This window comes from Otolemur garnettii, unplaced genomic scaffold (genome assembly GCF_000181295.1).
Source record: "Otolemur garnettii isolate 467f Iridium unplaced genomic scaffold, OtoGar3 scaffold00011, whole genome shotgun sequence".
NCBI classification, from domain to species: domain Eukaryota; kingdom Metazoa; phylum Chordata; class Mammalia; order Primates; family Galagidae; genus Otolemur; species Otolemur garnettii.
This window is the reverse complement of record NW_003852406.1, coordinates 4,527,682-4,538,319: the sequence shown is the minus strand read 5'-3', so window position 1 is coordinate 4,538,319 and position 10,638 is coordinate 4,527,682. Positions and strand designations below refer to the sequence as shown.

General features: G+C 44.2%; 1 protein-coding gene across 2 annotated transcripts in view; it reads right to left on the bottom strand.

Moving 5' to 3' along the window:
• The window catches only part of TMOD2 (tropomodulin 2), a 58,747-nt gene extending 48,354 nt beyond the window's left edge, over positions 1 to 10,393 (bottom strand). The window contains exon 1 of one of the 2 annotated variants that reach the window (XM_003784360.1): positions 10,325 to 10,393. The gene's annotated coding sequence lies outside the window, so the exon portion shown is untranslated. The remainder of the gene's footprint in view (positions 1 to 10,324) is intronic. The other variant, XM_012801864.1, reaches the window with a different exon arrangement.
• Between the last annotated feature and the right edge of the window lie 245 nt (positions 10,394 to 10,638).

Below are 10,638 nucleotides of genomic sequence, written 5' to 3'. Positions count from 1 at the left end.
AGGCTCCGTCTCAAAAAAAAAAAAAAAAAAAAAAAGATGGATTCTGAACATGAACAAGTTTTAAGAATATCAACTGACTCATTTCACTTAATTTTCCTTTTCTATATGTGTACAAGCGAGATATGTAATTTTAAAAATTTCTGTACATTTATAGCAGGTTTAATTATATAGCCAAAAAACTACAAACAACCCTAATGATAATAAGTGAACAACAAATTTTGGTATATCTACATAATAGAACACTTCTTGGCAATAAAAAGCAATGAACTATTGATATATACAACGATATGAATGAACCTCAAAATAATTATAATGAGTGAAAAAAGACAAAAAGAGTGTATGCTGCATGATTCCATTTGTCTAAAATTCTGTAAAATGTAAACAAATTTCTATGACAAAAAGCAAATCAGAGTTATGTAGGGATGAGAGATGCTAGGGACTGAAGAGAGGGATGACAATGAGCCTGGGGAAACTCTGGGGATGCTGCACAGATTCACCACCTTGATTCTGGTGATGGTTTCACAGTGCTTGTGTATGTCAATGCTTATCAAACTGCACCCTTGATATATGTGCACTTTATTGTTATGTCAATGATATCTCAATAAGAAGATTTTTAAAAATCTACCTAGAAGTCTAAAATAGCTCTTTCAATAAAGTGCAAATTGTATTTTTAAGAAAGTAGGTATCATATTTTGATTGACAAAATTTTTTCCTTAATGATACATAAAATATTGGAGTGCTTTACAATTGATGGTACCTTAGAGTTCATAAGATTCTACTTGACTTTCTGTTCCAGGACTCTATACTAAACCCTAACTGTTCATTCTCTTCTGAAGTAGATTTGCTCTCTGAATTAATCTACATTAATCTACCAGTCAGCCCCTCTCAGTTCTCTGAACCTTAGATTCTGCCCCTTCTTCCGGCATCCAGTCTTTCCGCACTTCCTGCAGCTACTTCTGCACGGCAATTTTCACACCTTCCTTTTTACTCTGGCTTTGCACCTTTGTTCCTTCATGCTTAGACTACTCTAATTTCATCTCGAAAGGTTTCTGTTCTTCCCTGTAAACCACCCAGAGCACTATGATGGGATCATCTTTCTCAACCCTGCTAACAAGCCACTTCCCTGGTTAAAAACGTACAACGGCTCCCTCTTGTCTACAGAATGAAATTCAGACAATTCAGCATACGAAGCTCCCATAATTGGATCTTAATCTGCACTTCCTATTTTCTCTCTCTTTACTTTTCTGGGGAAGCCCTCACTTCAGTTAAAATGGTCTATTCACTCTCAGTGACAGGCAGAATCACTTAAGATGTGGTCTATTCACTCTCAGTGACAGGCAGAATCACTTAAGATGTCTACCTTCTAATCCCCAGATCTCTTCAAGGTCTATTTACTTTACATGGCAAAAGGGTCCAGGTGACAAAATTAAGGTTCTTAAAATGGGGACATTATCCTGTATTATCTGGGTGGGCCCAGTCTAATTCAAAGGGCTCTTAAGAAATGGAAGAGGGAGGCGGAAGAGTTAGAGAAGGAGATATAATGACAAAAGCTGACAGTCAGAGTCATCTGATTGCTGGCTCTGAAGATGGAGGAAGGGGCCTTGAGCCAAGGAATGTGGGCAGCCCCAGAAGCTGGGAAAGTCAAGGAAATGGCCTCTCCTCCACAGTCTCCAGAAAGGAATAAAGTCCTGCTCACATTTTGATTTCACCTAGTGAGATGTGTTTAAGACTTCTGACTTCCAAAATGGTAGGATAATACATCTGTATTGTTTTAAGCCACTAAATTTGTGCTAATTTGTTACCACAGCCTTAGGAAACTGACACACTCCCTTATTCAAACACTTCCATTTTCCAAGATAATTGTTGGTTACCTTCCACTAGTCCCTCCACATTGACTCCCCATGCTGTTTTGTGCTACAGTAAGACGGTCTATTTGGATTCAGACTGCAACAAGGTCCTCTTTCTTTTGGCTTCTGTTTGCCCAACAGGAGGCACCAGAAAGAAACTGGATGGCAGGAAAAGAAGAAAGTCGGGTCTGGAAGCCCACATCTCCCAATGGGCAGCTGTTTTCCAAAGATGCCCTCCTGATCTTGCTGACCTCAGGCCTTAGGGAGGTGAAGGGTCTCTGTGGTGGCTAGTGCTAGAGTTTTACTTTGCTGGATTCCTTAAATACTTCCTACATCTTTGTAATGAGCATTTTTATTAAAATTTCTCCAGGTTCTCAGTTTGAGTATGTCCTCTGTTTCTTGTTGGGAAGTTGGCTGATACAGTAATATTACTTGGAACATCAATATGTTCTGCTTTCTTTTTGTTTTTTGTTTTCTGAAATAGGGTCTTACTCTGTTGCCCAGACTAAAGTGCAACAGTGTCAACATAGCTCACTGCAACCTCACCCTCCAAGGTTCAAGTGATTCTCCTGCCTCTGCCTTCTAGTTAGCTGGACTACAAGAACCCACCACTGCACCAGGCTAATTTTTGTTTATTTTATTTTTTTAAGAGATAGGACTCATTATGTTGTTCATGCTAGTCTTGAACTCCCAGGCTCAAGTGATGCTCCCATCTCAGCCTCCTGAGTAACTTAGACAACAGGCACCTGCTACCACAGTTGGCTATGAGACCTGGCTCAGATCCTAGCTCTGCAGGACCACAGACTTTCAGAACTGACAGAGGCCTTAAAGATCACCTAATCTAGAACCTCAGATGTTTTTTCTCCTGTTTCTCTGACCATTCCTTTTTGGTCTCCTTTCATCTTCCTTCACCATAAATACCAGCATTCTTCAAGGTCTTGCTTAGAAATTCTATTCTTTTTTTTTAGACAGAGTCTAACTATATTTCCCTCGGTAGTGTCGTGGCATCACAGCTCATAGAAACCTCAAACTCTTGGGCTTAAGCGATTTTCTTGCCTCAGCCTCCCAAGTAGCTGGGCTACAGGCGCCCGCCACAACGCCCAGCTATTTTCTGGTTGCAGTTGTCTTTGCTGTTTAGCAGGTCAGGGCTGGACTTGAACTCACCAACCTTAGTGTATGTGGCTGGCATCCTATACACTGAGCTACGGGCACTTATATTACATGTTCTCTCTACAAAACTCATCTGCCTCCAAAATTTTAATTATTATATATCTAATTATATATATACATGTATGTATATGTGTGTGTATATCCCGAAGCCTCAAAATACATATCTTCATCTTAGACTTTGTTCCTGAGGGCTAGACCTGTATATTTTCTTCTTTTTTTTTGACATAGAGTCTCACTATGTCACCCTTAGTAGAGTGTCATGGCATCTTAGCTCACAGCAACCTCGAACTTCTGGGCTTAAGCAATTCTCTTGCTTCAGCCTCCCAAGTAGCTGGGACCACAGGCCCCTGCCACATGCCTGGCTATTTTTTTGTTGCCAATTTTGCTAATTTTGTTGCTATTTTTTTGTTGCCTATTTTTTTGTTGTCATTGTTGTATAGCAGGCCTGGGCCCGGTTCAAATCCGCCAGCCCCAGTGTATGTAGCTGGCACCCTAACCACTGAGCTAGGGCACTGAGCCCAGACCTGTATATTTTCAACTACCTAAACCAACATCTCTCCTTAGCTACCTCAGATACCTCAAATACATTAGAAGTGCTTTCAACATCTCATCATCTTTCCTCCACTAGAATTTCTAATTTCAAGAAAATGGCCAAAAACCCAGGAAGCAATCCTTGACATCTCCCTCCATCAATCACCAAATCCTGTCCTTACCTGAATGTGTTGAGAATCTACATATTTCACTCATCCATGCTGCCCACATTCAGCCCTACCAGCTCCTGGTCCATTCTTCACATGAAAGGCAAAAAAGATCTTTTTAAATAAGTCTGCTTTAGTTACTTAAAATCTTGCAGTGGACTCCTGTTGCCATAAAGATAAGGTTAAAATTCGTCTGGCCTCTGTCATCCTCATCAGCCCCACGCTACGCTGCACTGCACTGCACTCCCATCTCCTCCTGGCTCCAGCCTCCTGGACCACTTCCAATTCCTGGATCAAGCCTTATGTTGTTCCCTCTGCTCAGAATACTCTGACCACCCCACTCCTCTGGCCGACTGCTGTCTGGCTCATTCCTCAGTCTCATGTGAACGTCACTTCCTTAGGAGGACCTTGTTTGGACCCTGAGATAATGTCTGGGTCACTCCTCACCTCACCTACCACAAGACCCCACCTTGATCCCATTTGATCTTGGCTTTATTACAATTACTTGTTTTATCTGTCTGTCTTGCTAATCTCTATTAGCAAGAGGGTGGGGACTGTTATAATTTTATTCACAGATAAAATCCTGACTCCCAGCATAGGTCTTGACCCAGAACAGGCATCCAATAAATACTGTGTAACAGATTCCAAAATGAAGGAAATGAGCTCAAAGAGGTGAAGCAAGCCACAGGCCCAGAGATCATCCCACTGTATCTGCTGTTTCCTCTCCCGGTGCTGGAACTTTCTGAGATCACCTAAGCCCACAGAAGTTGCCCCCATCCTAAATTTGTATTACCTGTGTCACAAACTGATGTTCATCACTTGCTTTCCTGTTATCTTTTCATGTATGTTACATATATGGTTTTCTCTCCAGCGACCCTATAAACTCGCAGAAGATGGGACCATGTCATAATTTTTTTTTTGAGACAGAGCCTCAAGCTATCCCCCTGGGTAGAGTGCTGTGGCATCACAGCTCACAGCAACCTCCAACTCCTGGGCTCAAGCGAGTCTCCTGCCTCAGCCACCCAAGTAGCTGGGACCACAGGTGCCCACCACAATGCCTGGCTATTTTTTGGCTGCAGCTGTCATTGTTGTTTTGGCGGGCCTGGGCTGGATTCGAACCTGCCACCTTAGGTGTATGTGGCTGGTGCCTTAGCCACTTGAGCCACAGGCACCGAGCCCATAATTCTTTATATTCCTGGCCTTCTCAAGCTTACATTTGTACATTCATTCAACAAACATCTGTGGAAGGTCTACCTTTTCGAGATATTGCTGGGACAACAGCAGTGACGGAAACAGATGGTATCCTGTGCTCTAAATGAGCTAATAGATGAGAGGGAAAAACATATTAATCAATTACAATAACATGTTAAAATGATGTACTAGTACCAGTTAAAACAAACTGCATATGTTGTGTCAATGTACCTGGGAAGTGGCAGGACCCTCAAAGGCAGAGAAGAAAGAACAGTTGTATCTTCCTGGAGTACAATTTTGACTTGAAGATTTGGGAACAAGTTATTATTTTATAAGAAACAAATATAGACATACAGTGGAGAAGAGTGCAGCATTCTCACAGCTTTTAAAGTCAAATCACAGATTTTCCAGCTCCTGGGTAGTCTGCTTTAGCCCCCACCGTGGGGTCACTTTTGTCTTCTCCTGCTGGAGACATGCAGTGGGAAGTTTGCAAAGCACTTCTGCAGCCTTGCCTCTGGCACAGCGTCTGTCCCATGGCAAGCATTCAACACATAACAAGATACTCAAGTACACAGTGAAATGAAGCGGATGCCAAGCAAGGCTTCCAAGAGTCCAGGTGGGCAAGTACAGAAGGTGGTTAGGAAAACAGAAAATAGGAATAAAGACATGGGCTTATGGAAGGATGCCTGGGGCCCTTAAATAACTCTTCCTGTTACCCAAAGACACAGCTGCGGGAAGGAAAATGAGTGTGGCTTTCTTCGTGTCTCCTTCCACTGCCTTTTTTGTACTGTCCAGCTGTGGTACAGAAGAGGAAAACCAGACCCAACGTGAGGTGCCCAACCTTGGGCCCTGCCTACACACAAAGACAGAAACAAAGCCCAAACAAGCAGCCCTATTTATTAAACACAAACCAAAGACTAATTTTTACAAAAGAGTAAACAAAAAGTGCTCTTAAAAAAACCAGTGAAAAGTTTTTTAAATGCATAAATTAGTACCATAAATTGCCTCAGAATATGTACATATCTAGGGAAGCTACAAAGGGCTGCCCTTGGAAAGGACAAACGCCACACTGAGAGGGAGGGGAATGTGATTGGAGAAAGGGGATTTGGGTCTTCAACTGTGCTAGTGATGATTTATCCCTAAGTGGAGGGGCCAGTAAATGAGAAGTTATTATTCTTTATTCTTTTCAATATATCTTCAAGATTTCATAATAATTTTTTAAACAATTAGTGCACTAAGTTTCCGAAGAGCCAAATCTACATTTTCCAAAATTAGTAAAGTAGAACAAAATCAGCATGTCAATGTACACTCCGGTAAAACATGAATTGATCCCATATTAAATCTGCTTCTAACTGTTGGGCAAATATGAAGATGTATTAGCTACAGCCTGTGTTTTGGAATCTAGCTATTTGAAGATGGACCAGTCCGGCCTGTTTCTCTTTTTAAACAACTACACCATATGGCTCCCACCATATTCTGGGAAATACCTGCAGAGGACAAAGGACAGAGAATGAGGTGGGATAAGGAGAAATTTCAGGCCAAATATATAGTAAAGCAAGAAAAATGTGGAATGAGAAACAGATCTTATCAGAATGAAGATCTTTTATCTGAGATTATTCTTAATTTCCCAATTTTATAAAACAAAACTTGCCAGAGCCTAACTCGTGCTTGAAAATGGTCCTCTTTTATAACTGGGGGTCCACTAATGACTGCTCCAGGTTAAGAACTCCAAAGACTAAAGCATGGGCCTTGGAGTCTGTCAGCCTGAGGTCTGAGGATACAGACACACGTGCAGTGGCAACCTCTCCAAGCTTCTGTGCCTTTCTCCAAGAAATGGACAAAGAATGGTACTTCTCTCAGAAAGTGGACACTACCCCACCTCCATACCTATGAATAACGGTCAATAACCTAAGAAAGGTTTTGAAAACCCTTTTAAGCTTTATTTACCCTAGTGTTTCGCGGACGTGACTAGGCACTTTCTTTTTCTCATAACCTATTATTAACATTCTATATATTTGGGGGAATAATGATTGAGAGATTCACAGATATATACAAATAAACTATCTTAGACGTTCATGCTAGTCAATGTGCATACCCGAAAGTAACATTTTCGTATATATACATAACATTGGGGAATAGCAAAAATATTATGTCCTTGCAGCAAAGGATTCTGTAAAAAAGTCGATTCTATTTTCTCGGTCTGGAAACAGGAAGTCTCTTCTGCACGCCTTCTACGAACCCTTTGAACTACTTGTAGCCTATAAGGAAAACATCTGGTTGCCTGTGATTTACACACAAAGGGAATGAGAGGAAACCCCTCAACTTCTCTTGTCACAAAGCTGGATCTGTTTTTTCCCCCAATGCTTCCCTAACCCAAAATAAAATGAACCACCACCTATGTTCTCAGACTTCCTTGCACACTGACACAGGTCTAGGACACAGAAAGGAAAGGGATGGCTCTTGTGTAGAGGTAGCTTTCTTTCTTTTTTTTGAGACAGAGTCTCACTATGTTGCTCTGGGTAGAGTGCTATAGTGTCACAGCTCACAGCAACCTCAAATTCTTGGGCTTTAGTGATTCTCTTGCCTCAGCCTCCCAAGTAGCTGGGACCACAGGCGCTCTCCCCAACACCCAGTTATTTTTTGTTGCAGTTGTCATTGTTGTTTAGCTGGCCCAGGCCAGGTTTGAACCCACCAACTTTGGTGTATGTAACTGGCACCATAACCACTGTGCTACGGGCGCCGAGCCTACAGGTAGCTTTCTAAGGTTTGGGGAATTACTAATACTTTGAGGTTGGAGGGAGAGGATGAGTATCTTAAGTATAAATAATTAATAGCAGCCAAGATGAACAAAAAAAGGGAACCTCTCCTGACCTCACTCCTACTTCCCATAGGATTTAGAACCCTGGGAACTTGAAACCAAGGAGTTCCCACATATTCACTGTAGCTGTCTGCCACTAATTACAGAGTCCTCTACAACACTTTCTCTTATTTTACTTATTTTATCAATCTCCCCCCAAAGTTCAAATCTACAGAAAAATTAAAAGAACAGTACAACGAACACCTGTTCACCCTTCTTTTTGCTTCACCGATTGTCACCATTCTGCCACATTTGCCACATTCTGAACTTGCTCTGTCACCCTGTATTTTTTTTCTAAAAAACGTTGCAGATGTCATGCCATTTCACATACCCACATCTCCAAAGAATAAAGATAACCTGATCTCATATACAATCACAGTACCATTACTGCACATAAGAAAATTAACAGTGATTCCATAATACCACCCGACATGCGGTCCATATTTAGATATCTCCATTGTCTCCAAATTGGCTTTTATACCTATTTTTCTTTCTTTTAGAATTCAAAGTCCACACATCCCAACTCATCTTTACACCACTTGAATAATTTAACCTACATTTCTACACTCTCCCACCCCCCAGTATTTTTTTTTTTTTTTTAGACGGAGCCTCAAGCTGTCACCCTGGGTAGAGTGCCGTGGCATTACAGCTCACAGCAACCTCCAACTCCTGGGCTCAAGCGAGTCTCCTGTCTCAGCCTCCCAAGTAGCTGGGACCACAGGCGCCAACCACAACACCCGGCTATTTTTTGGTTGCAGCCATCATCGTTGTTTGGTGGCCTGGGCTGGATTCGAACCCGCCACCTTAGGTGTATGTGGCTGGCGCCCTAGCCGCTTGAGCCACAGGCGCCGAGCCACCCCCCAGTATTTTTGGCGAGAACACTACACAGGTGAAGTTACAGCCTTCTTATGACATCTCAACAGGAGATTCATAATAACTGGGGTTAAACTTGATCATTTGGTTAAGGTGGTGACCTCCTAATCTCTTAAAATTGTAAATGTACATTTTTCCCTAAGTAGTCTGTAGTGAGATACTTTGAAATAATGTAAAAAATCCTATTCCCCAACCATCTTTCACTTAAAGGTTTTGTACTAGTTGGTGAGTCCCTACCTGAATCACCTGTTATGTTAGGGTTTGCGCAGTGCTGAGTTTCTGATTCTCTCCTCCCTTCTATTGTGTATTCCCTTTTCACACAATGACCCATCAGTGCCATCCTCTCTTTTCTTAGTGTAGGGATGCTCTGGTTACTTCTTGCTGGGGCAGCCTCCCCCACCTCCTTGCTGACCACATTCCACTGTTCAAGCTCAGTCCTAGGGATTGACTAACCTTTATCTACTGATTCCATCACTTCACCTTCAGCCAATAAAAAACAAAAGCCACTACAGTTATGCCTACCAACTTACAGTCATTTACAAAAATTAAAATGGCTGTTATGCATATTCATTGGGTTAGACTGAAGAGGGTAAACAGAGGAAATCAGTTTTATTTTGTAAAAATGCTGATATTTTGCACGAGCCCTGAAAAATCTTTCCTTCTCACCAGTGCAGAGTCACAATCAGGCTTTTTGTAATGGTGTTAAACAGAAGCACCCTCATCTCTTCAGTCCCCTGACATAAGAATCTTGGAAGAATAGAGGTTTAGAAATCATTTCGCCCAAATGCCCCATTTTACAAGCAAAAAAAGAGGCTCAGAAAGATGGAGGGCCTTGCCCAGGGTCCATGAGCTTCTTAATAGTGGAGCTAGGACGGAAAGGTGGTTTTTGAAATACCTCCTTTTCCAATATTCTTTTCATTCCCTTCACAAGGGTCTTGTGATTCAGACGTTTAATGGGCACAGAGGAAACCGTAGCATTCACGGCCGCTTTCACTGCTGATTTGCATTTTGATCCGATCACCTTTCTACCTTCAAATACTTTAAGTAAAAATTCCCATTAGGAGCTTTTCATTATTATTATTTAAAAAATCAACCTTCATGTATGCAGGCCAAGAGGGAAAATTTAGGAAGCCTCAAGGGAGCACATACTACCAGTAACTTTAAAGGAAAAAAGATAAAAAATAAGAGTGTCTCAAGGACCTGCATCAGGCTGCTTTCTGGGAGGCTGAAATGCCCTGCGAGTGACAGCTCCAGAGATCTTAGAAGACGCCGGCTGGAGCCCAGCCTTCCTCGTCGCCTGCTTTAACGAGGCAGGGAGATGAATAAGACTCTAGGAGCTTATCAAACATTCGCAGGAGAGGAGAAAGTGGGGAACAAAGCCCAGCGTGGAAAAACCCAGCCCCGCAGCCCTGGAGGACAGGAGACCGCGCCCTCGCCGCTGCGGCCCAGCGGGCTGCAGAGGCTGCGGCACCGCAGTGCGGGACTCGGGACCCACCCCGGCGGGCGCCTCCCGCCCGCACCGCCCGCGCGCAGCGCCCGGTCGCCCTGAGCAGCCCGCCTGGCCGGGAGCCGAAGCCGCGGAGCATCCCCCAAACGGCAAGGAAGGCGCGGCGACCACCGCATTCCCGGCCGGGGTCTGCAGAGAGCGGCGGGCCCGGGCCGGCCCCTCCCGTCCCCGGCTCGCTCACCCGTCCGTGCGCCCATCCCGGAGCCGGCGGTCAGGGCGGTCAGTCCGTCAGCCCCGAGGTGGCGGGGCCGGACGAGCAGGGGCGGCGCCGCGGCCGGGGCGAGCGCGCCGATCAACAGGCGGCTCCGGCCGGGCGCGCGGCTGCAGCGGAGCAGGCTGGGAAGCGTAGTCCCGGCGGCGCGCGGAGCACGACCCCCACCCCCGCCGCGCGCTCCGCGCCCCGCGCCCCGCCTGCCCCGCCTGCCCCGCTCCTGGAGTCGGCGTCTCGACCCGGCAACCGTCTGCGGGGGCGAGACGCGCGCGGTGGGGAGCGCA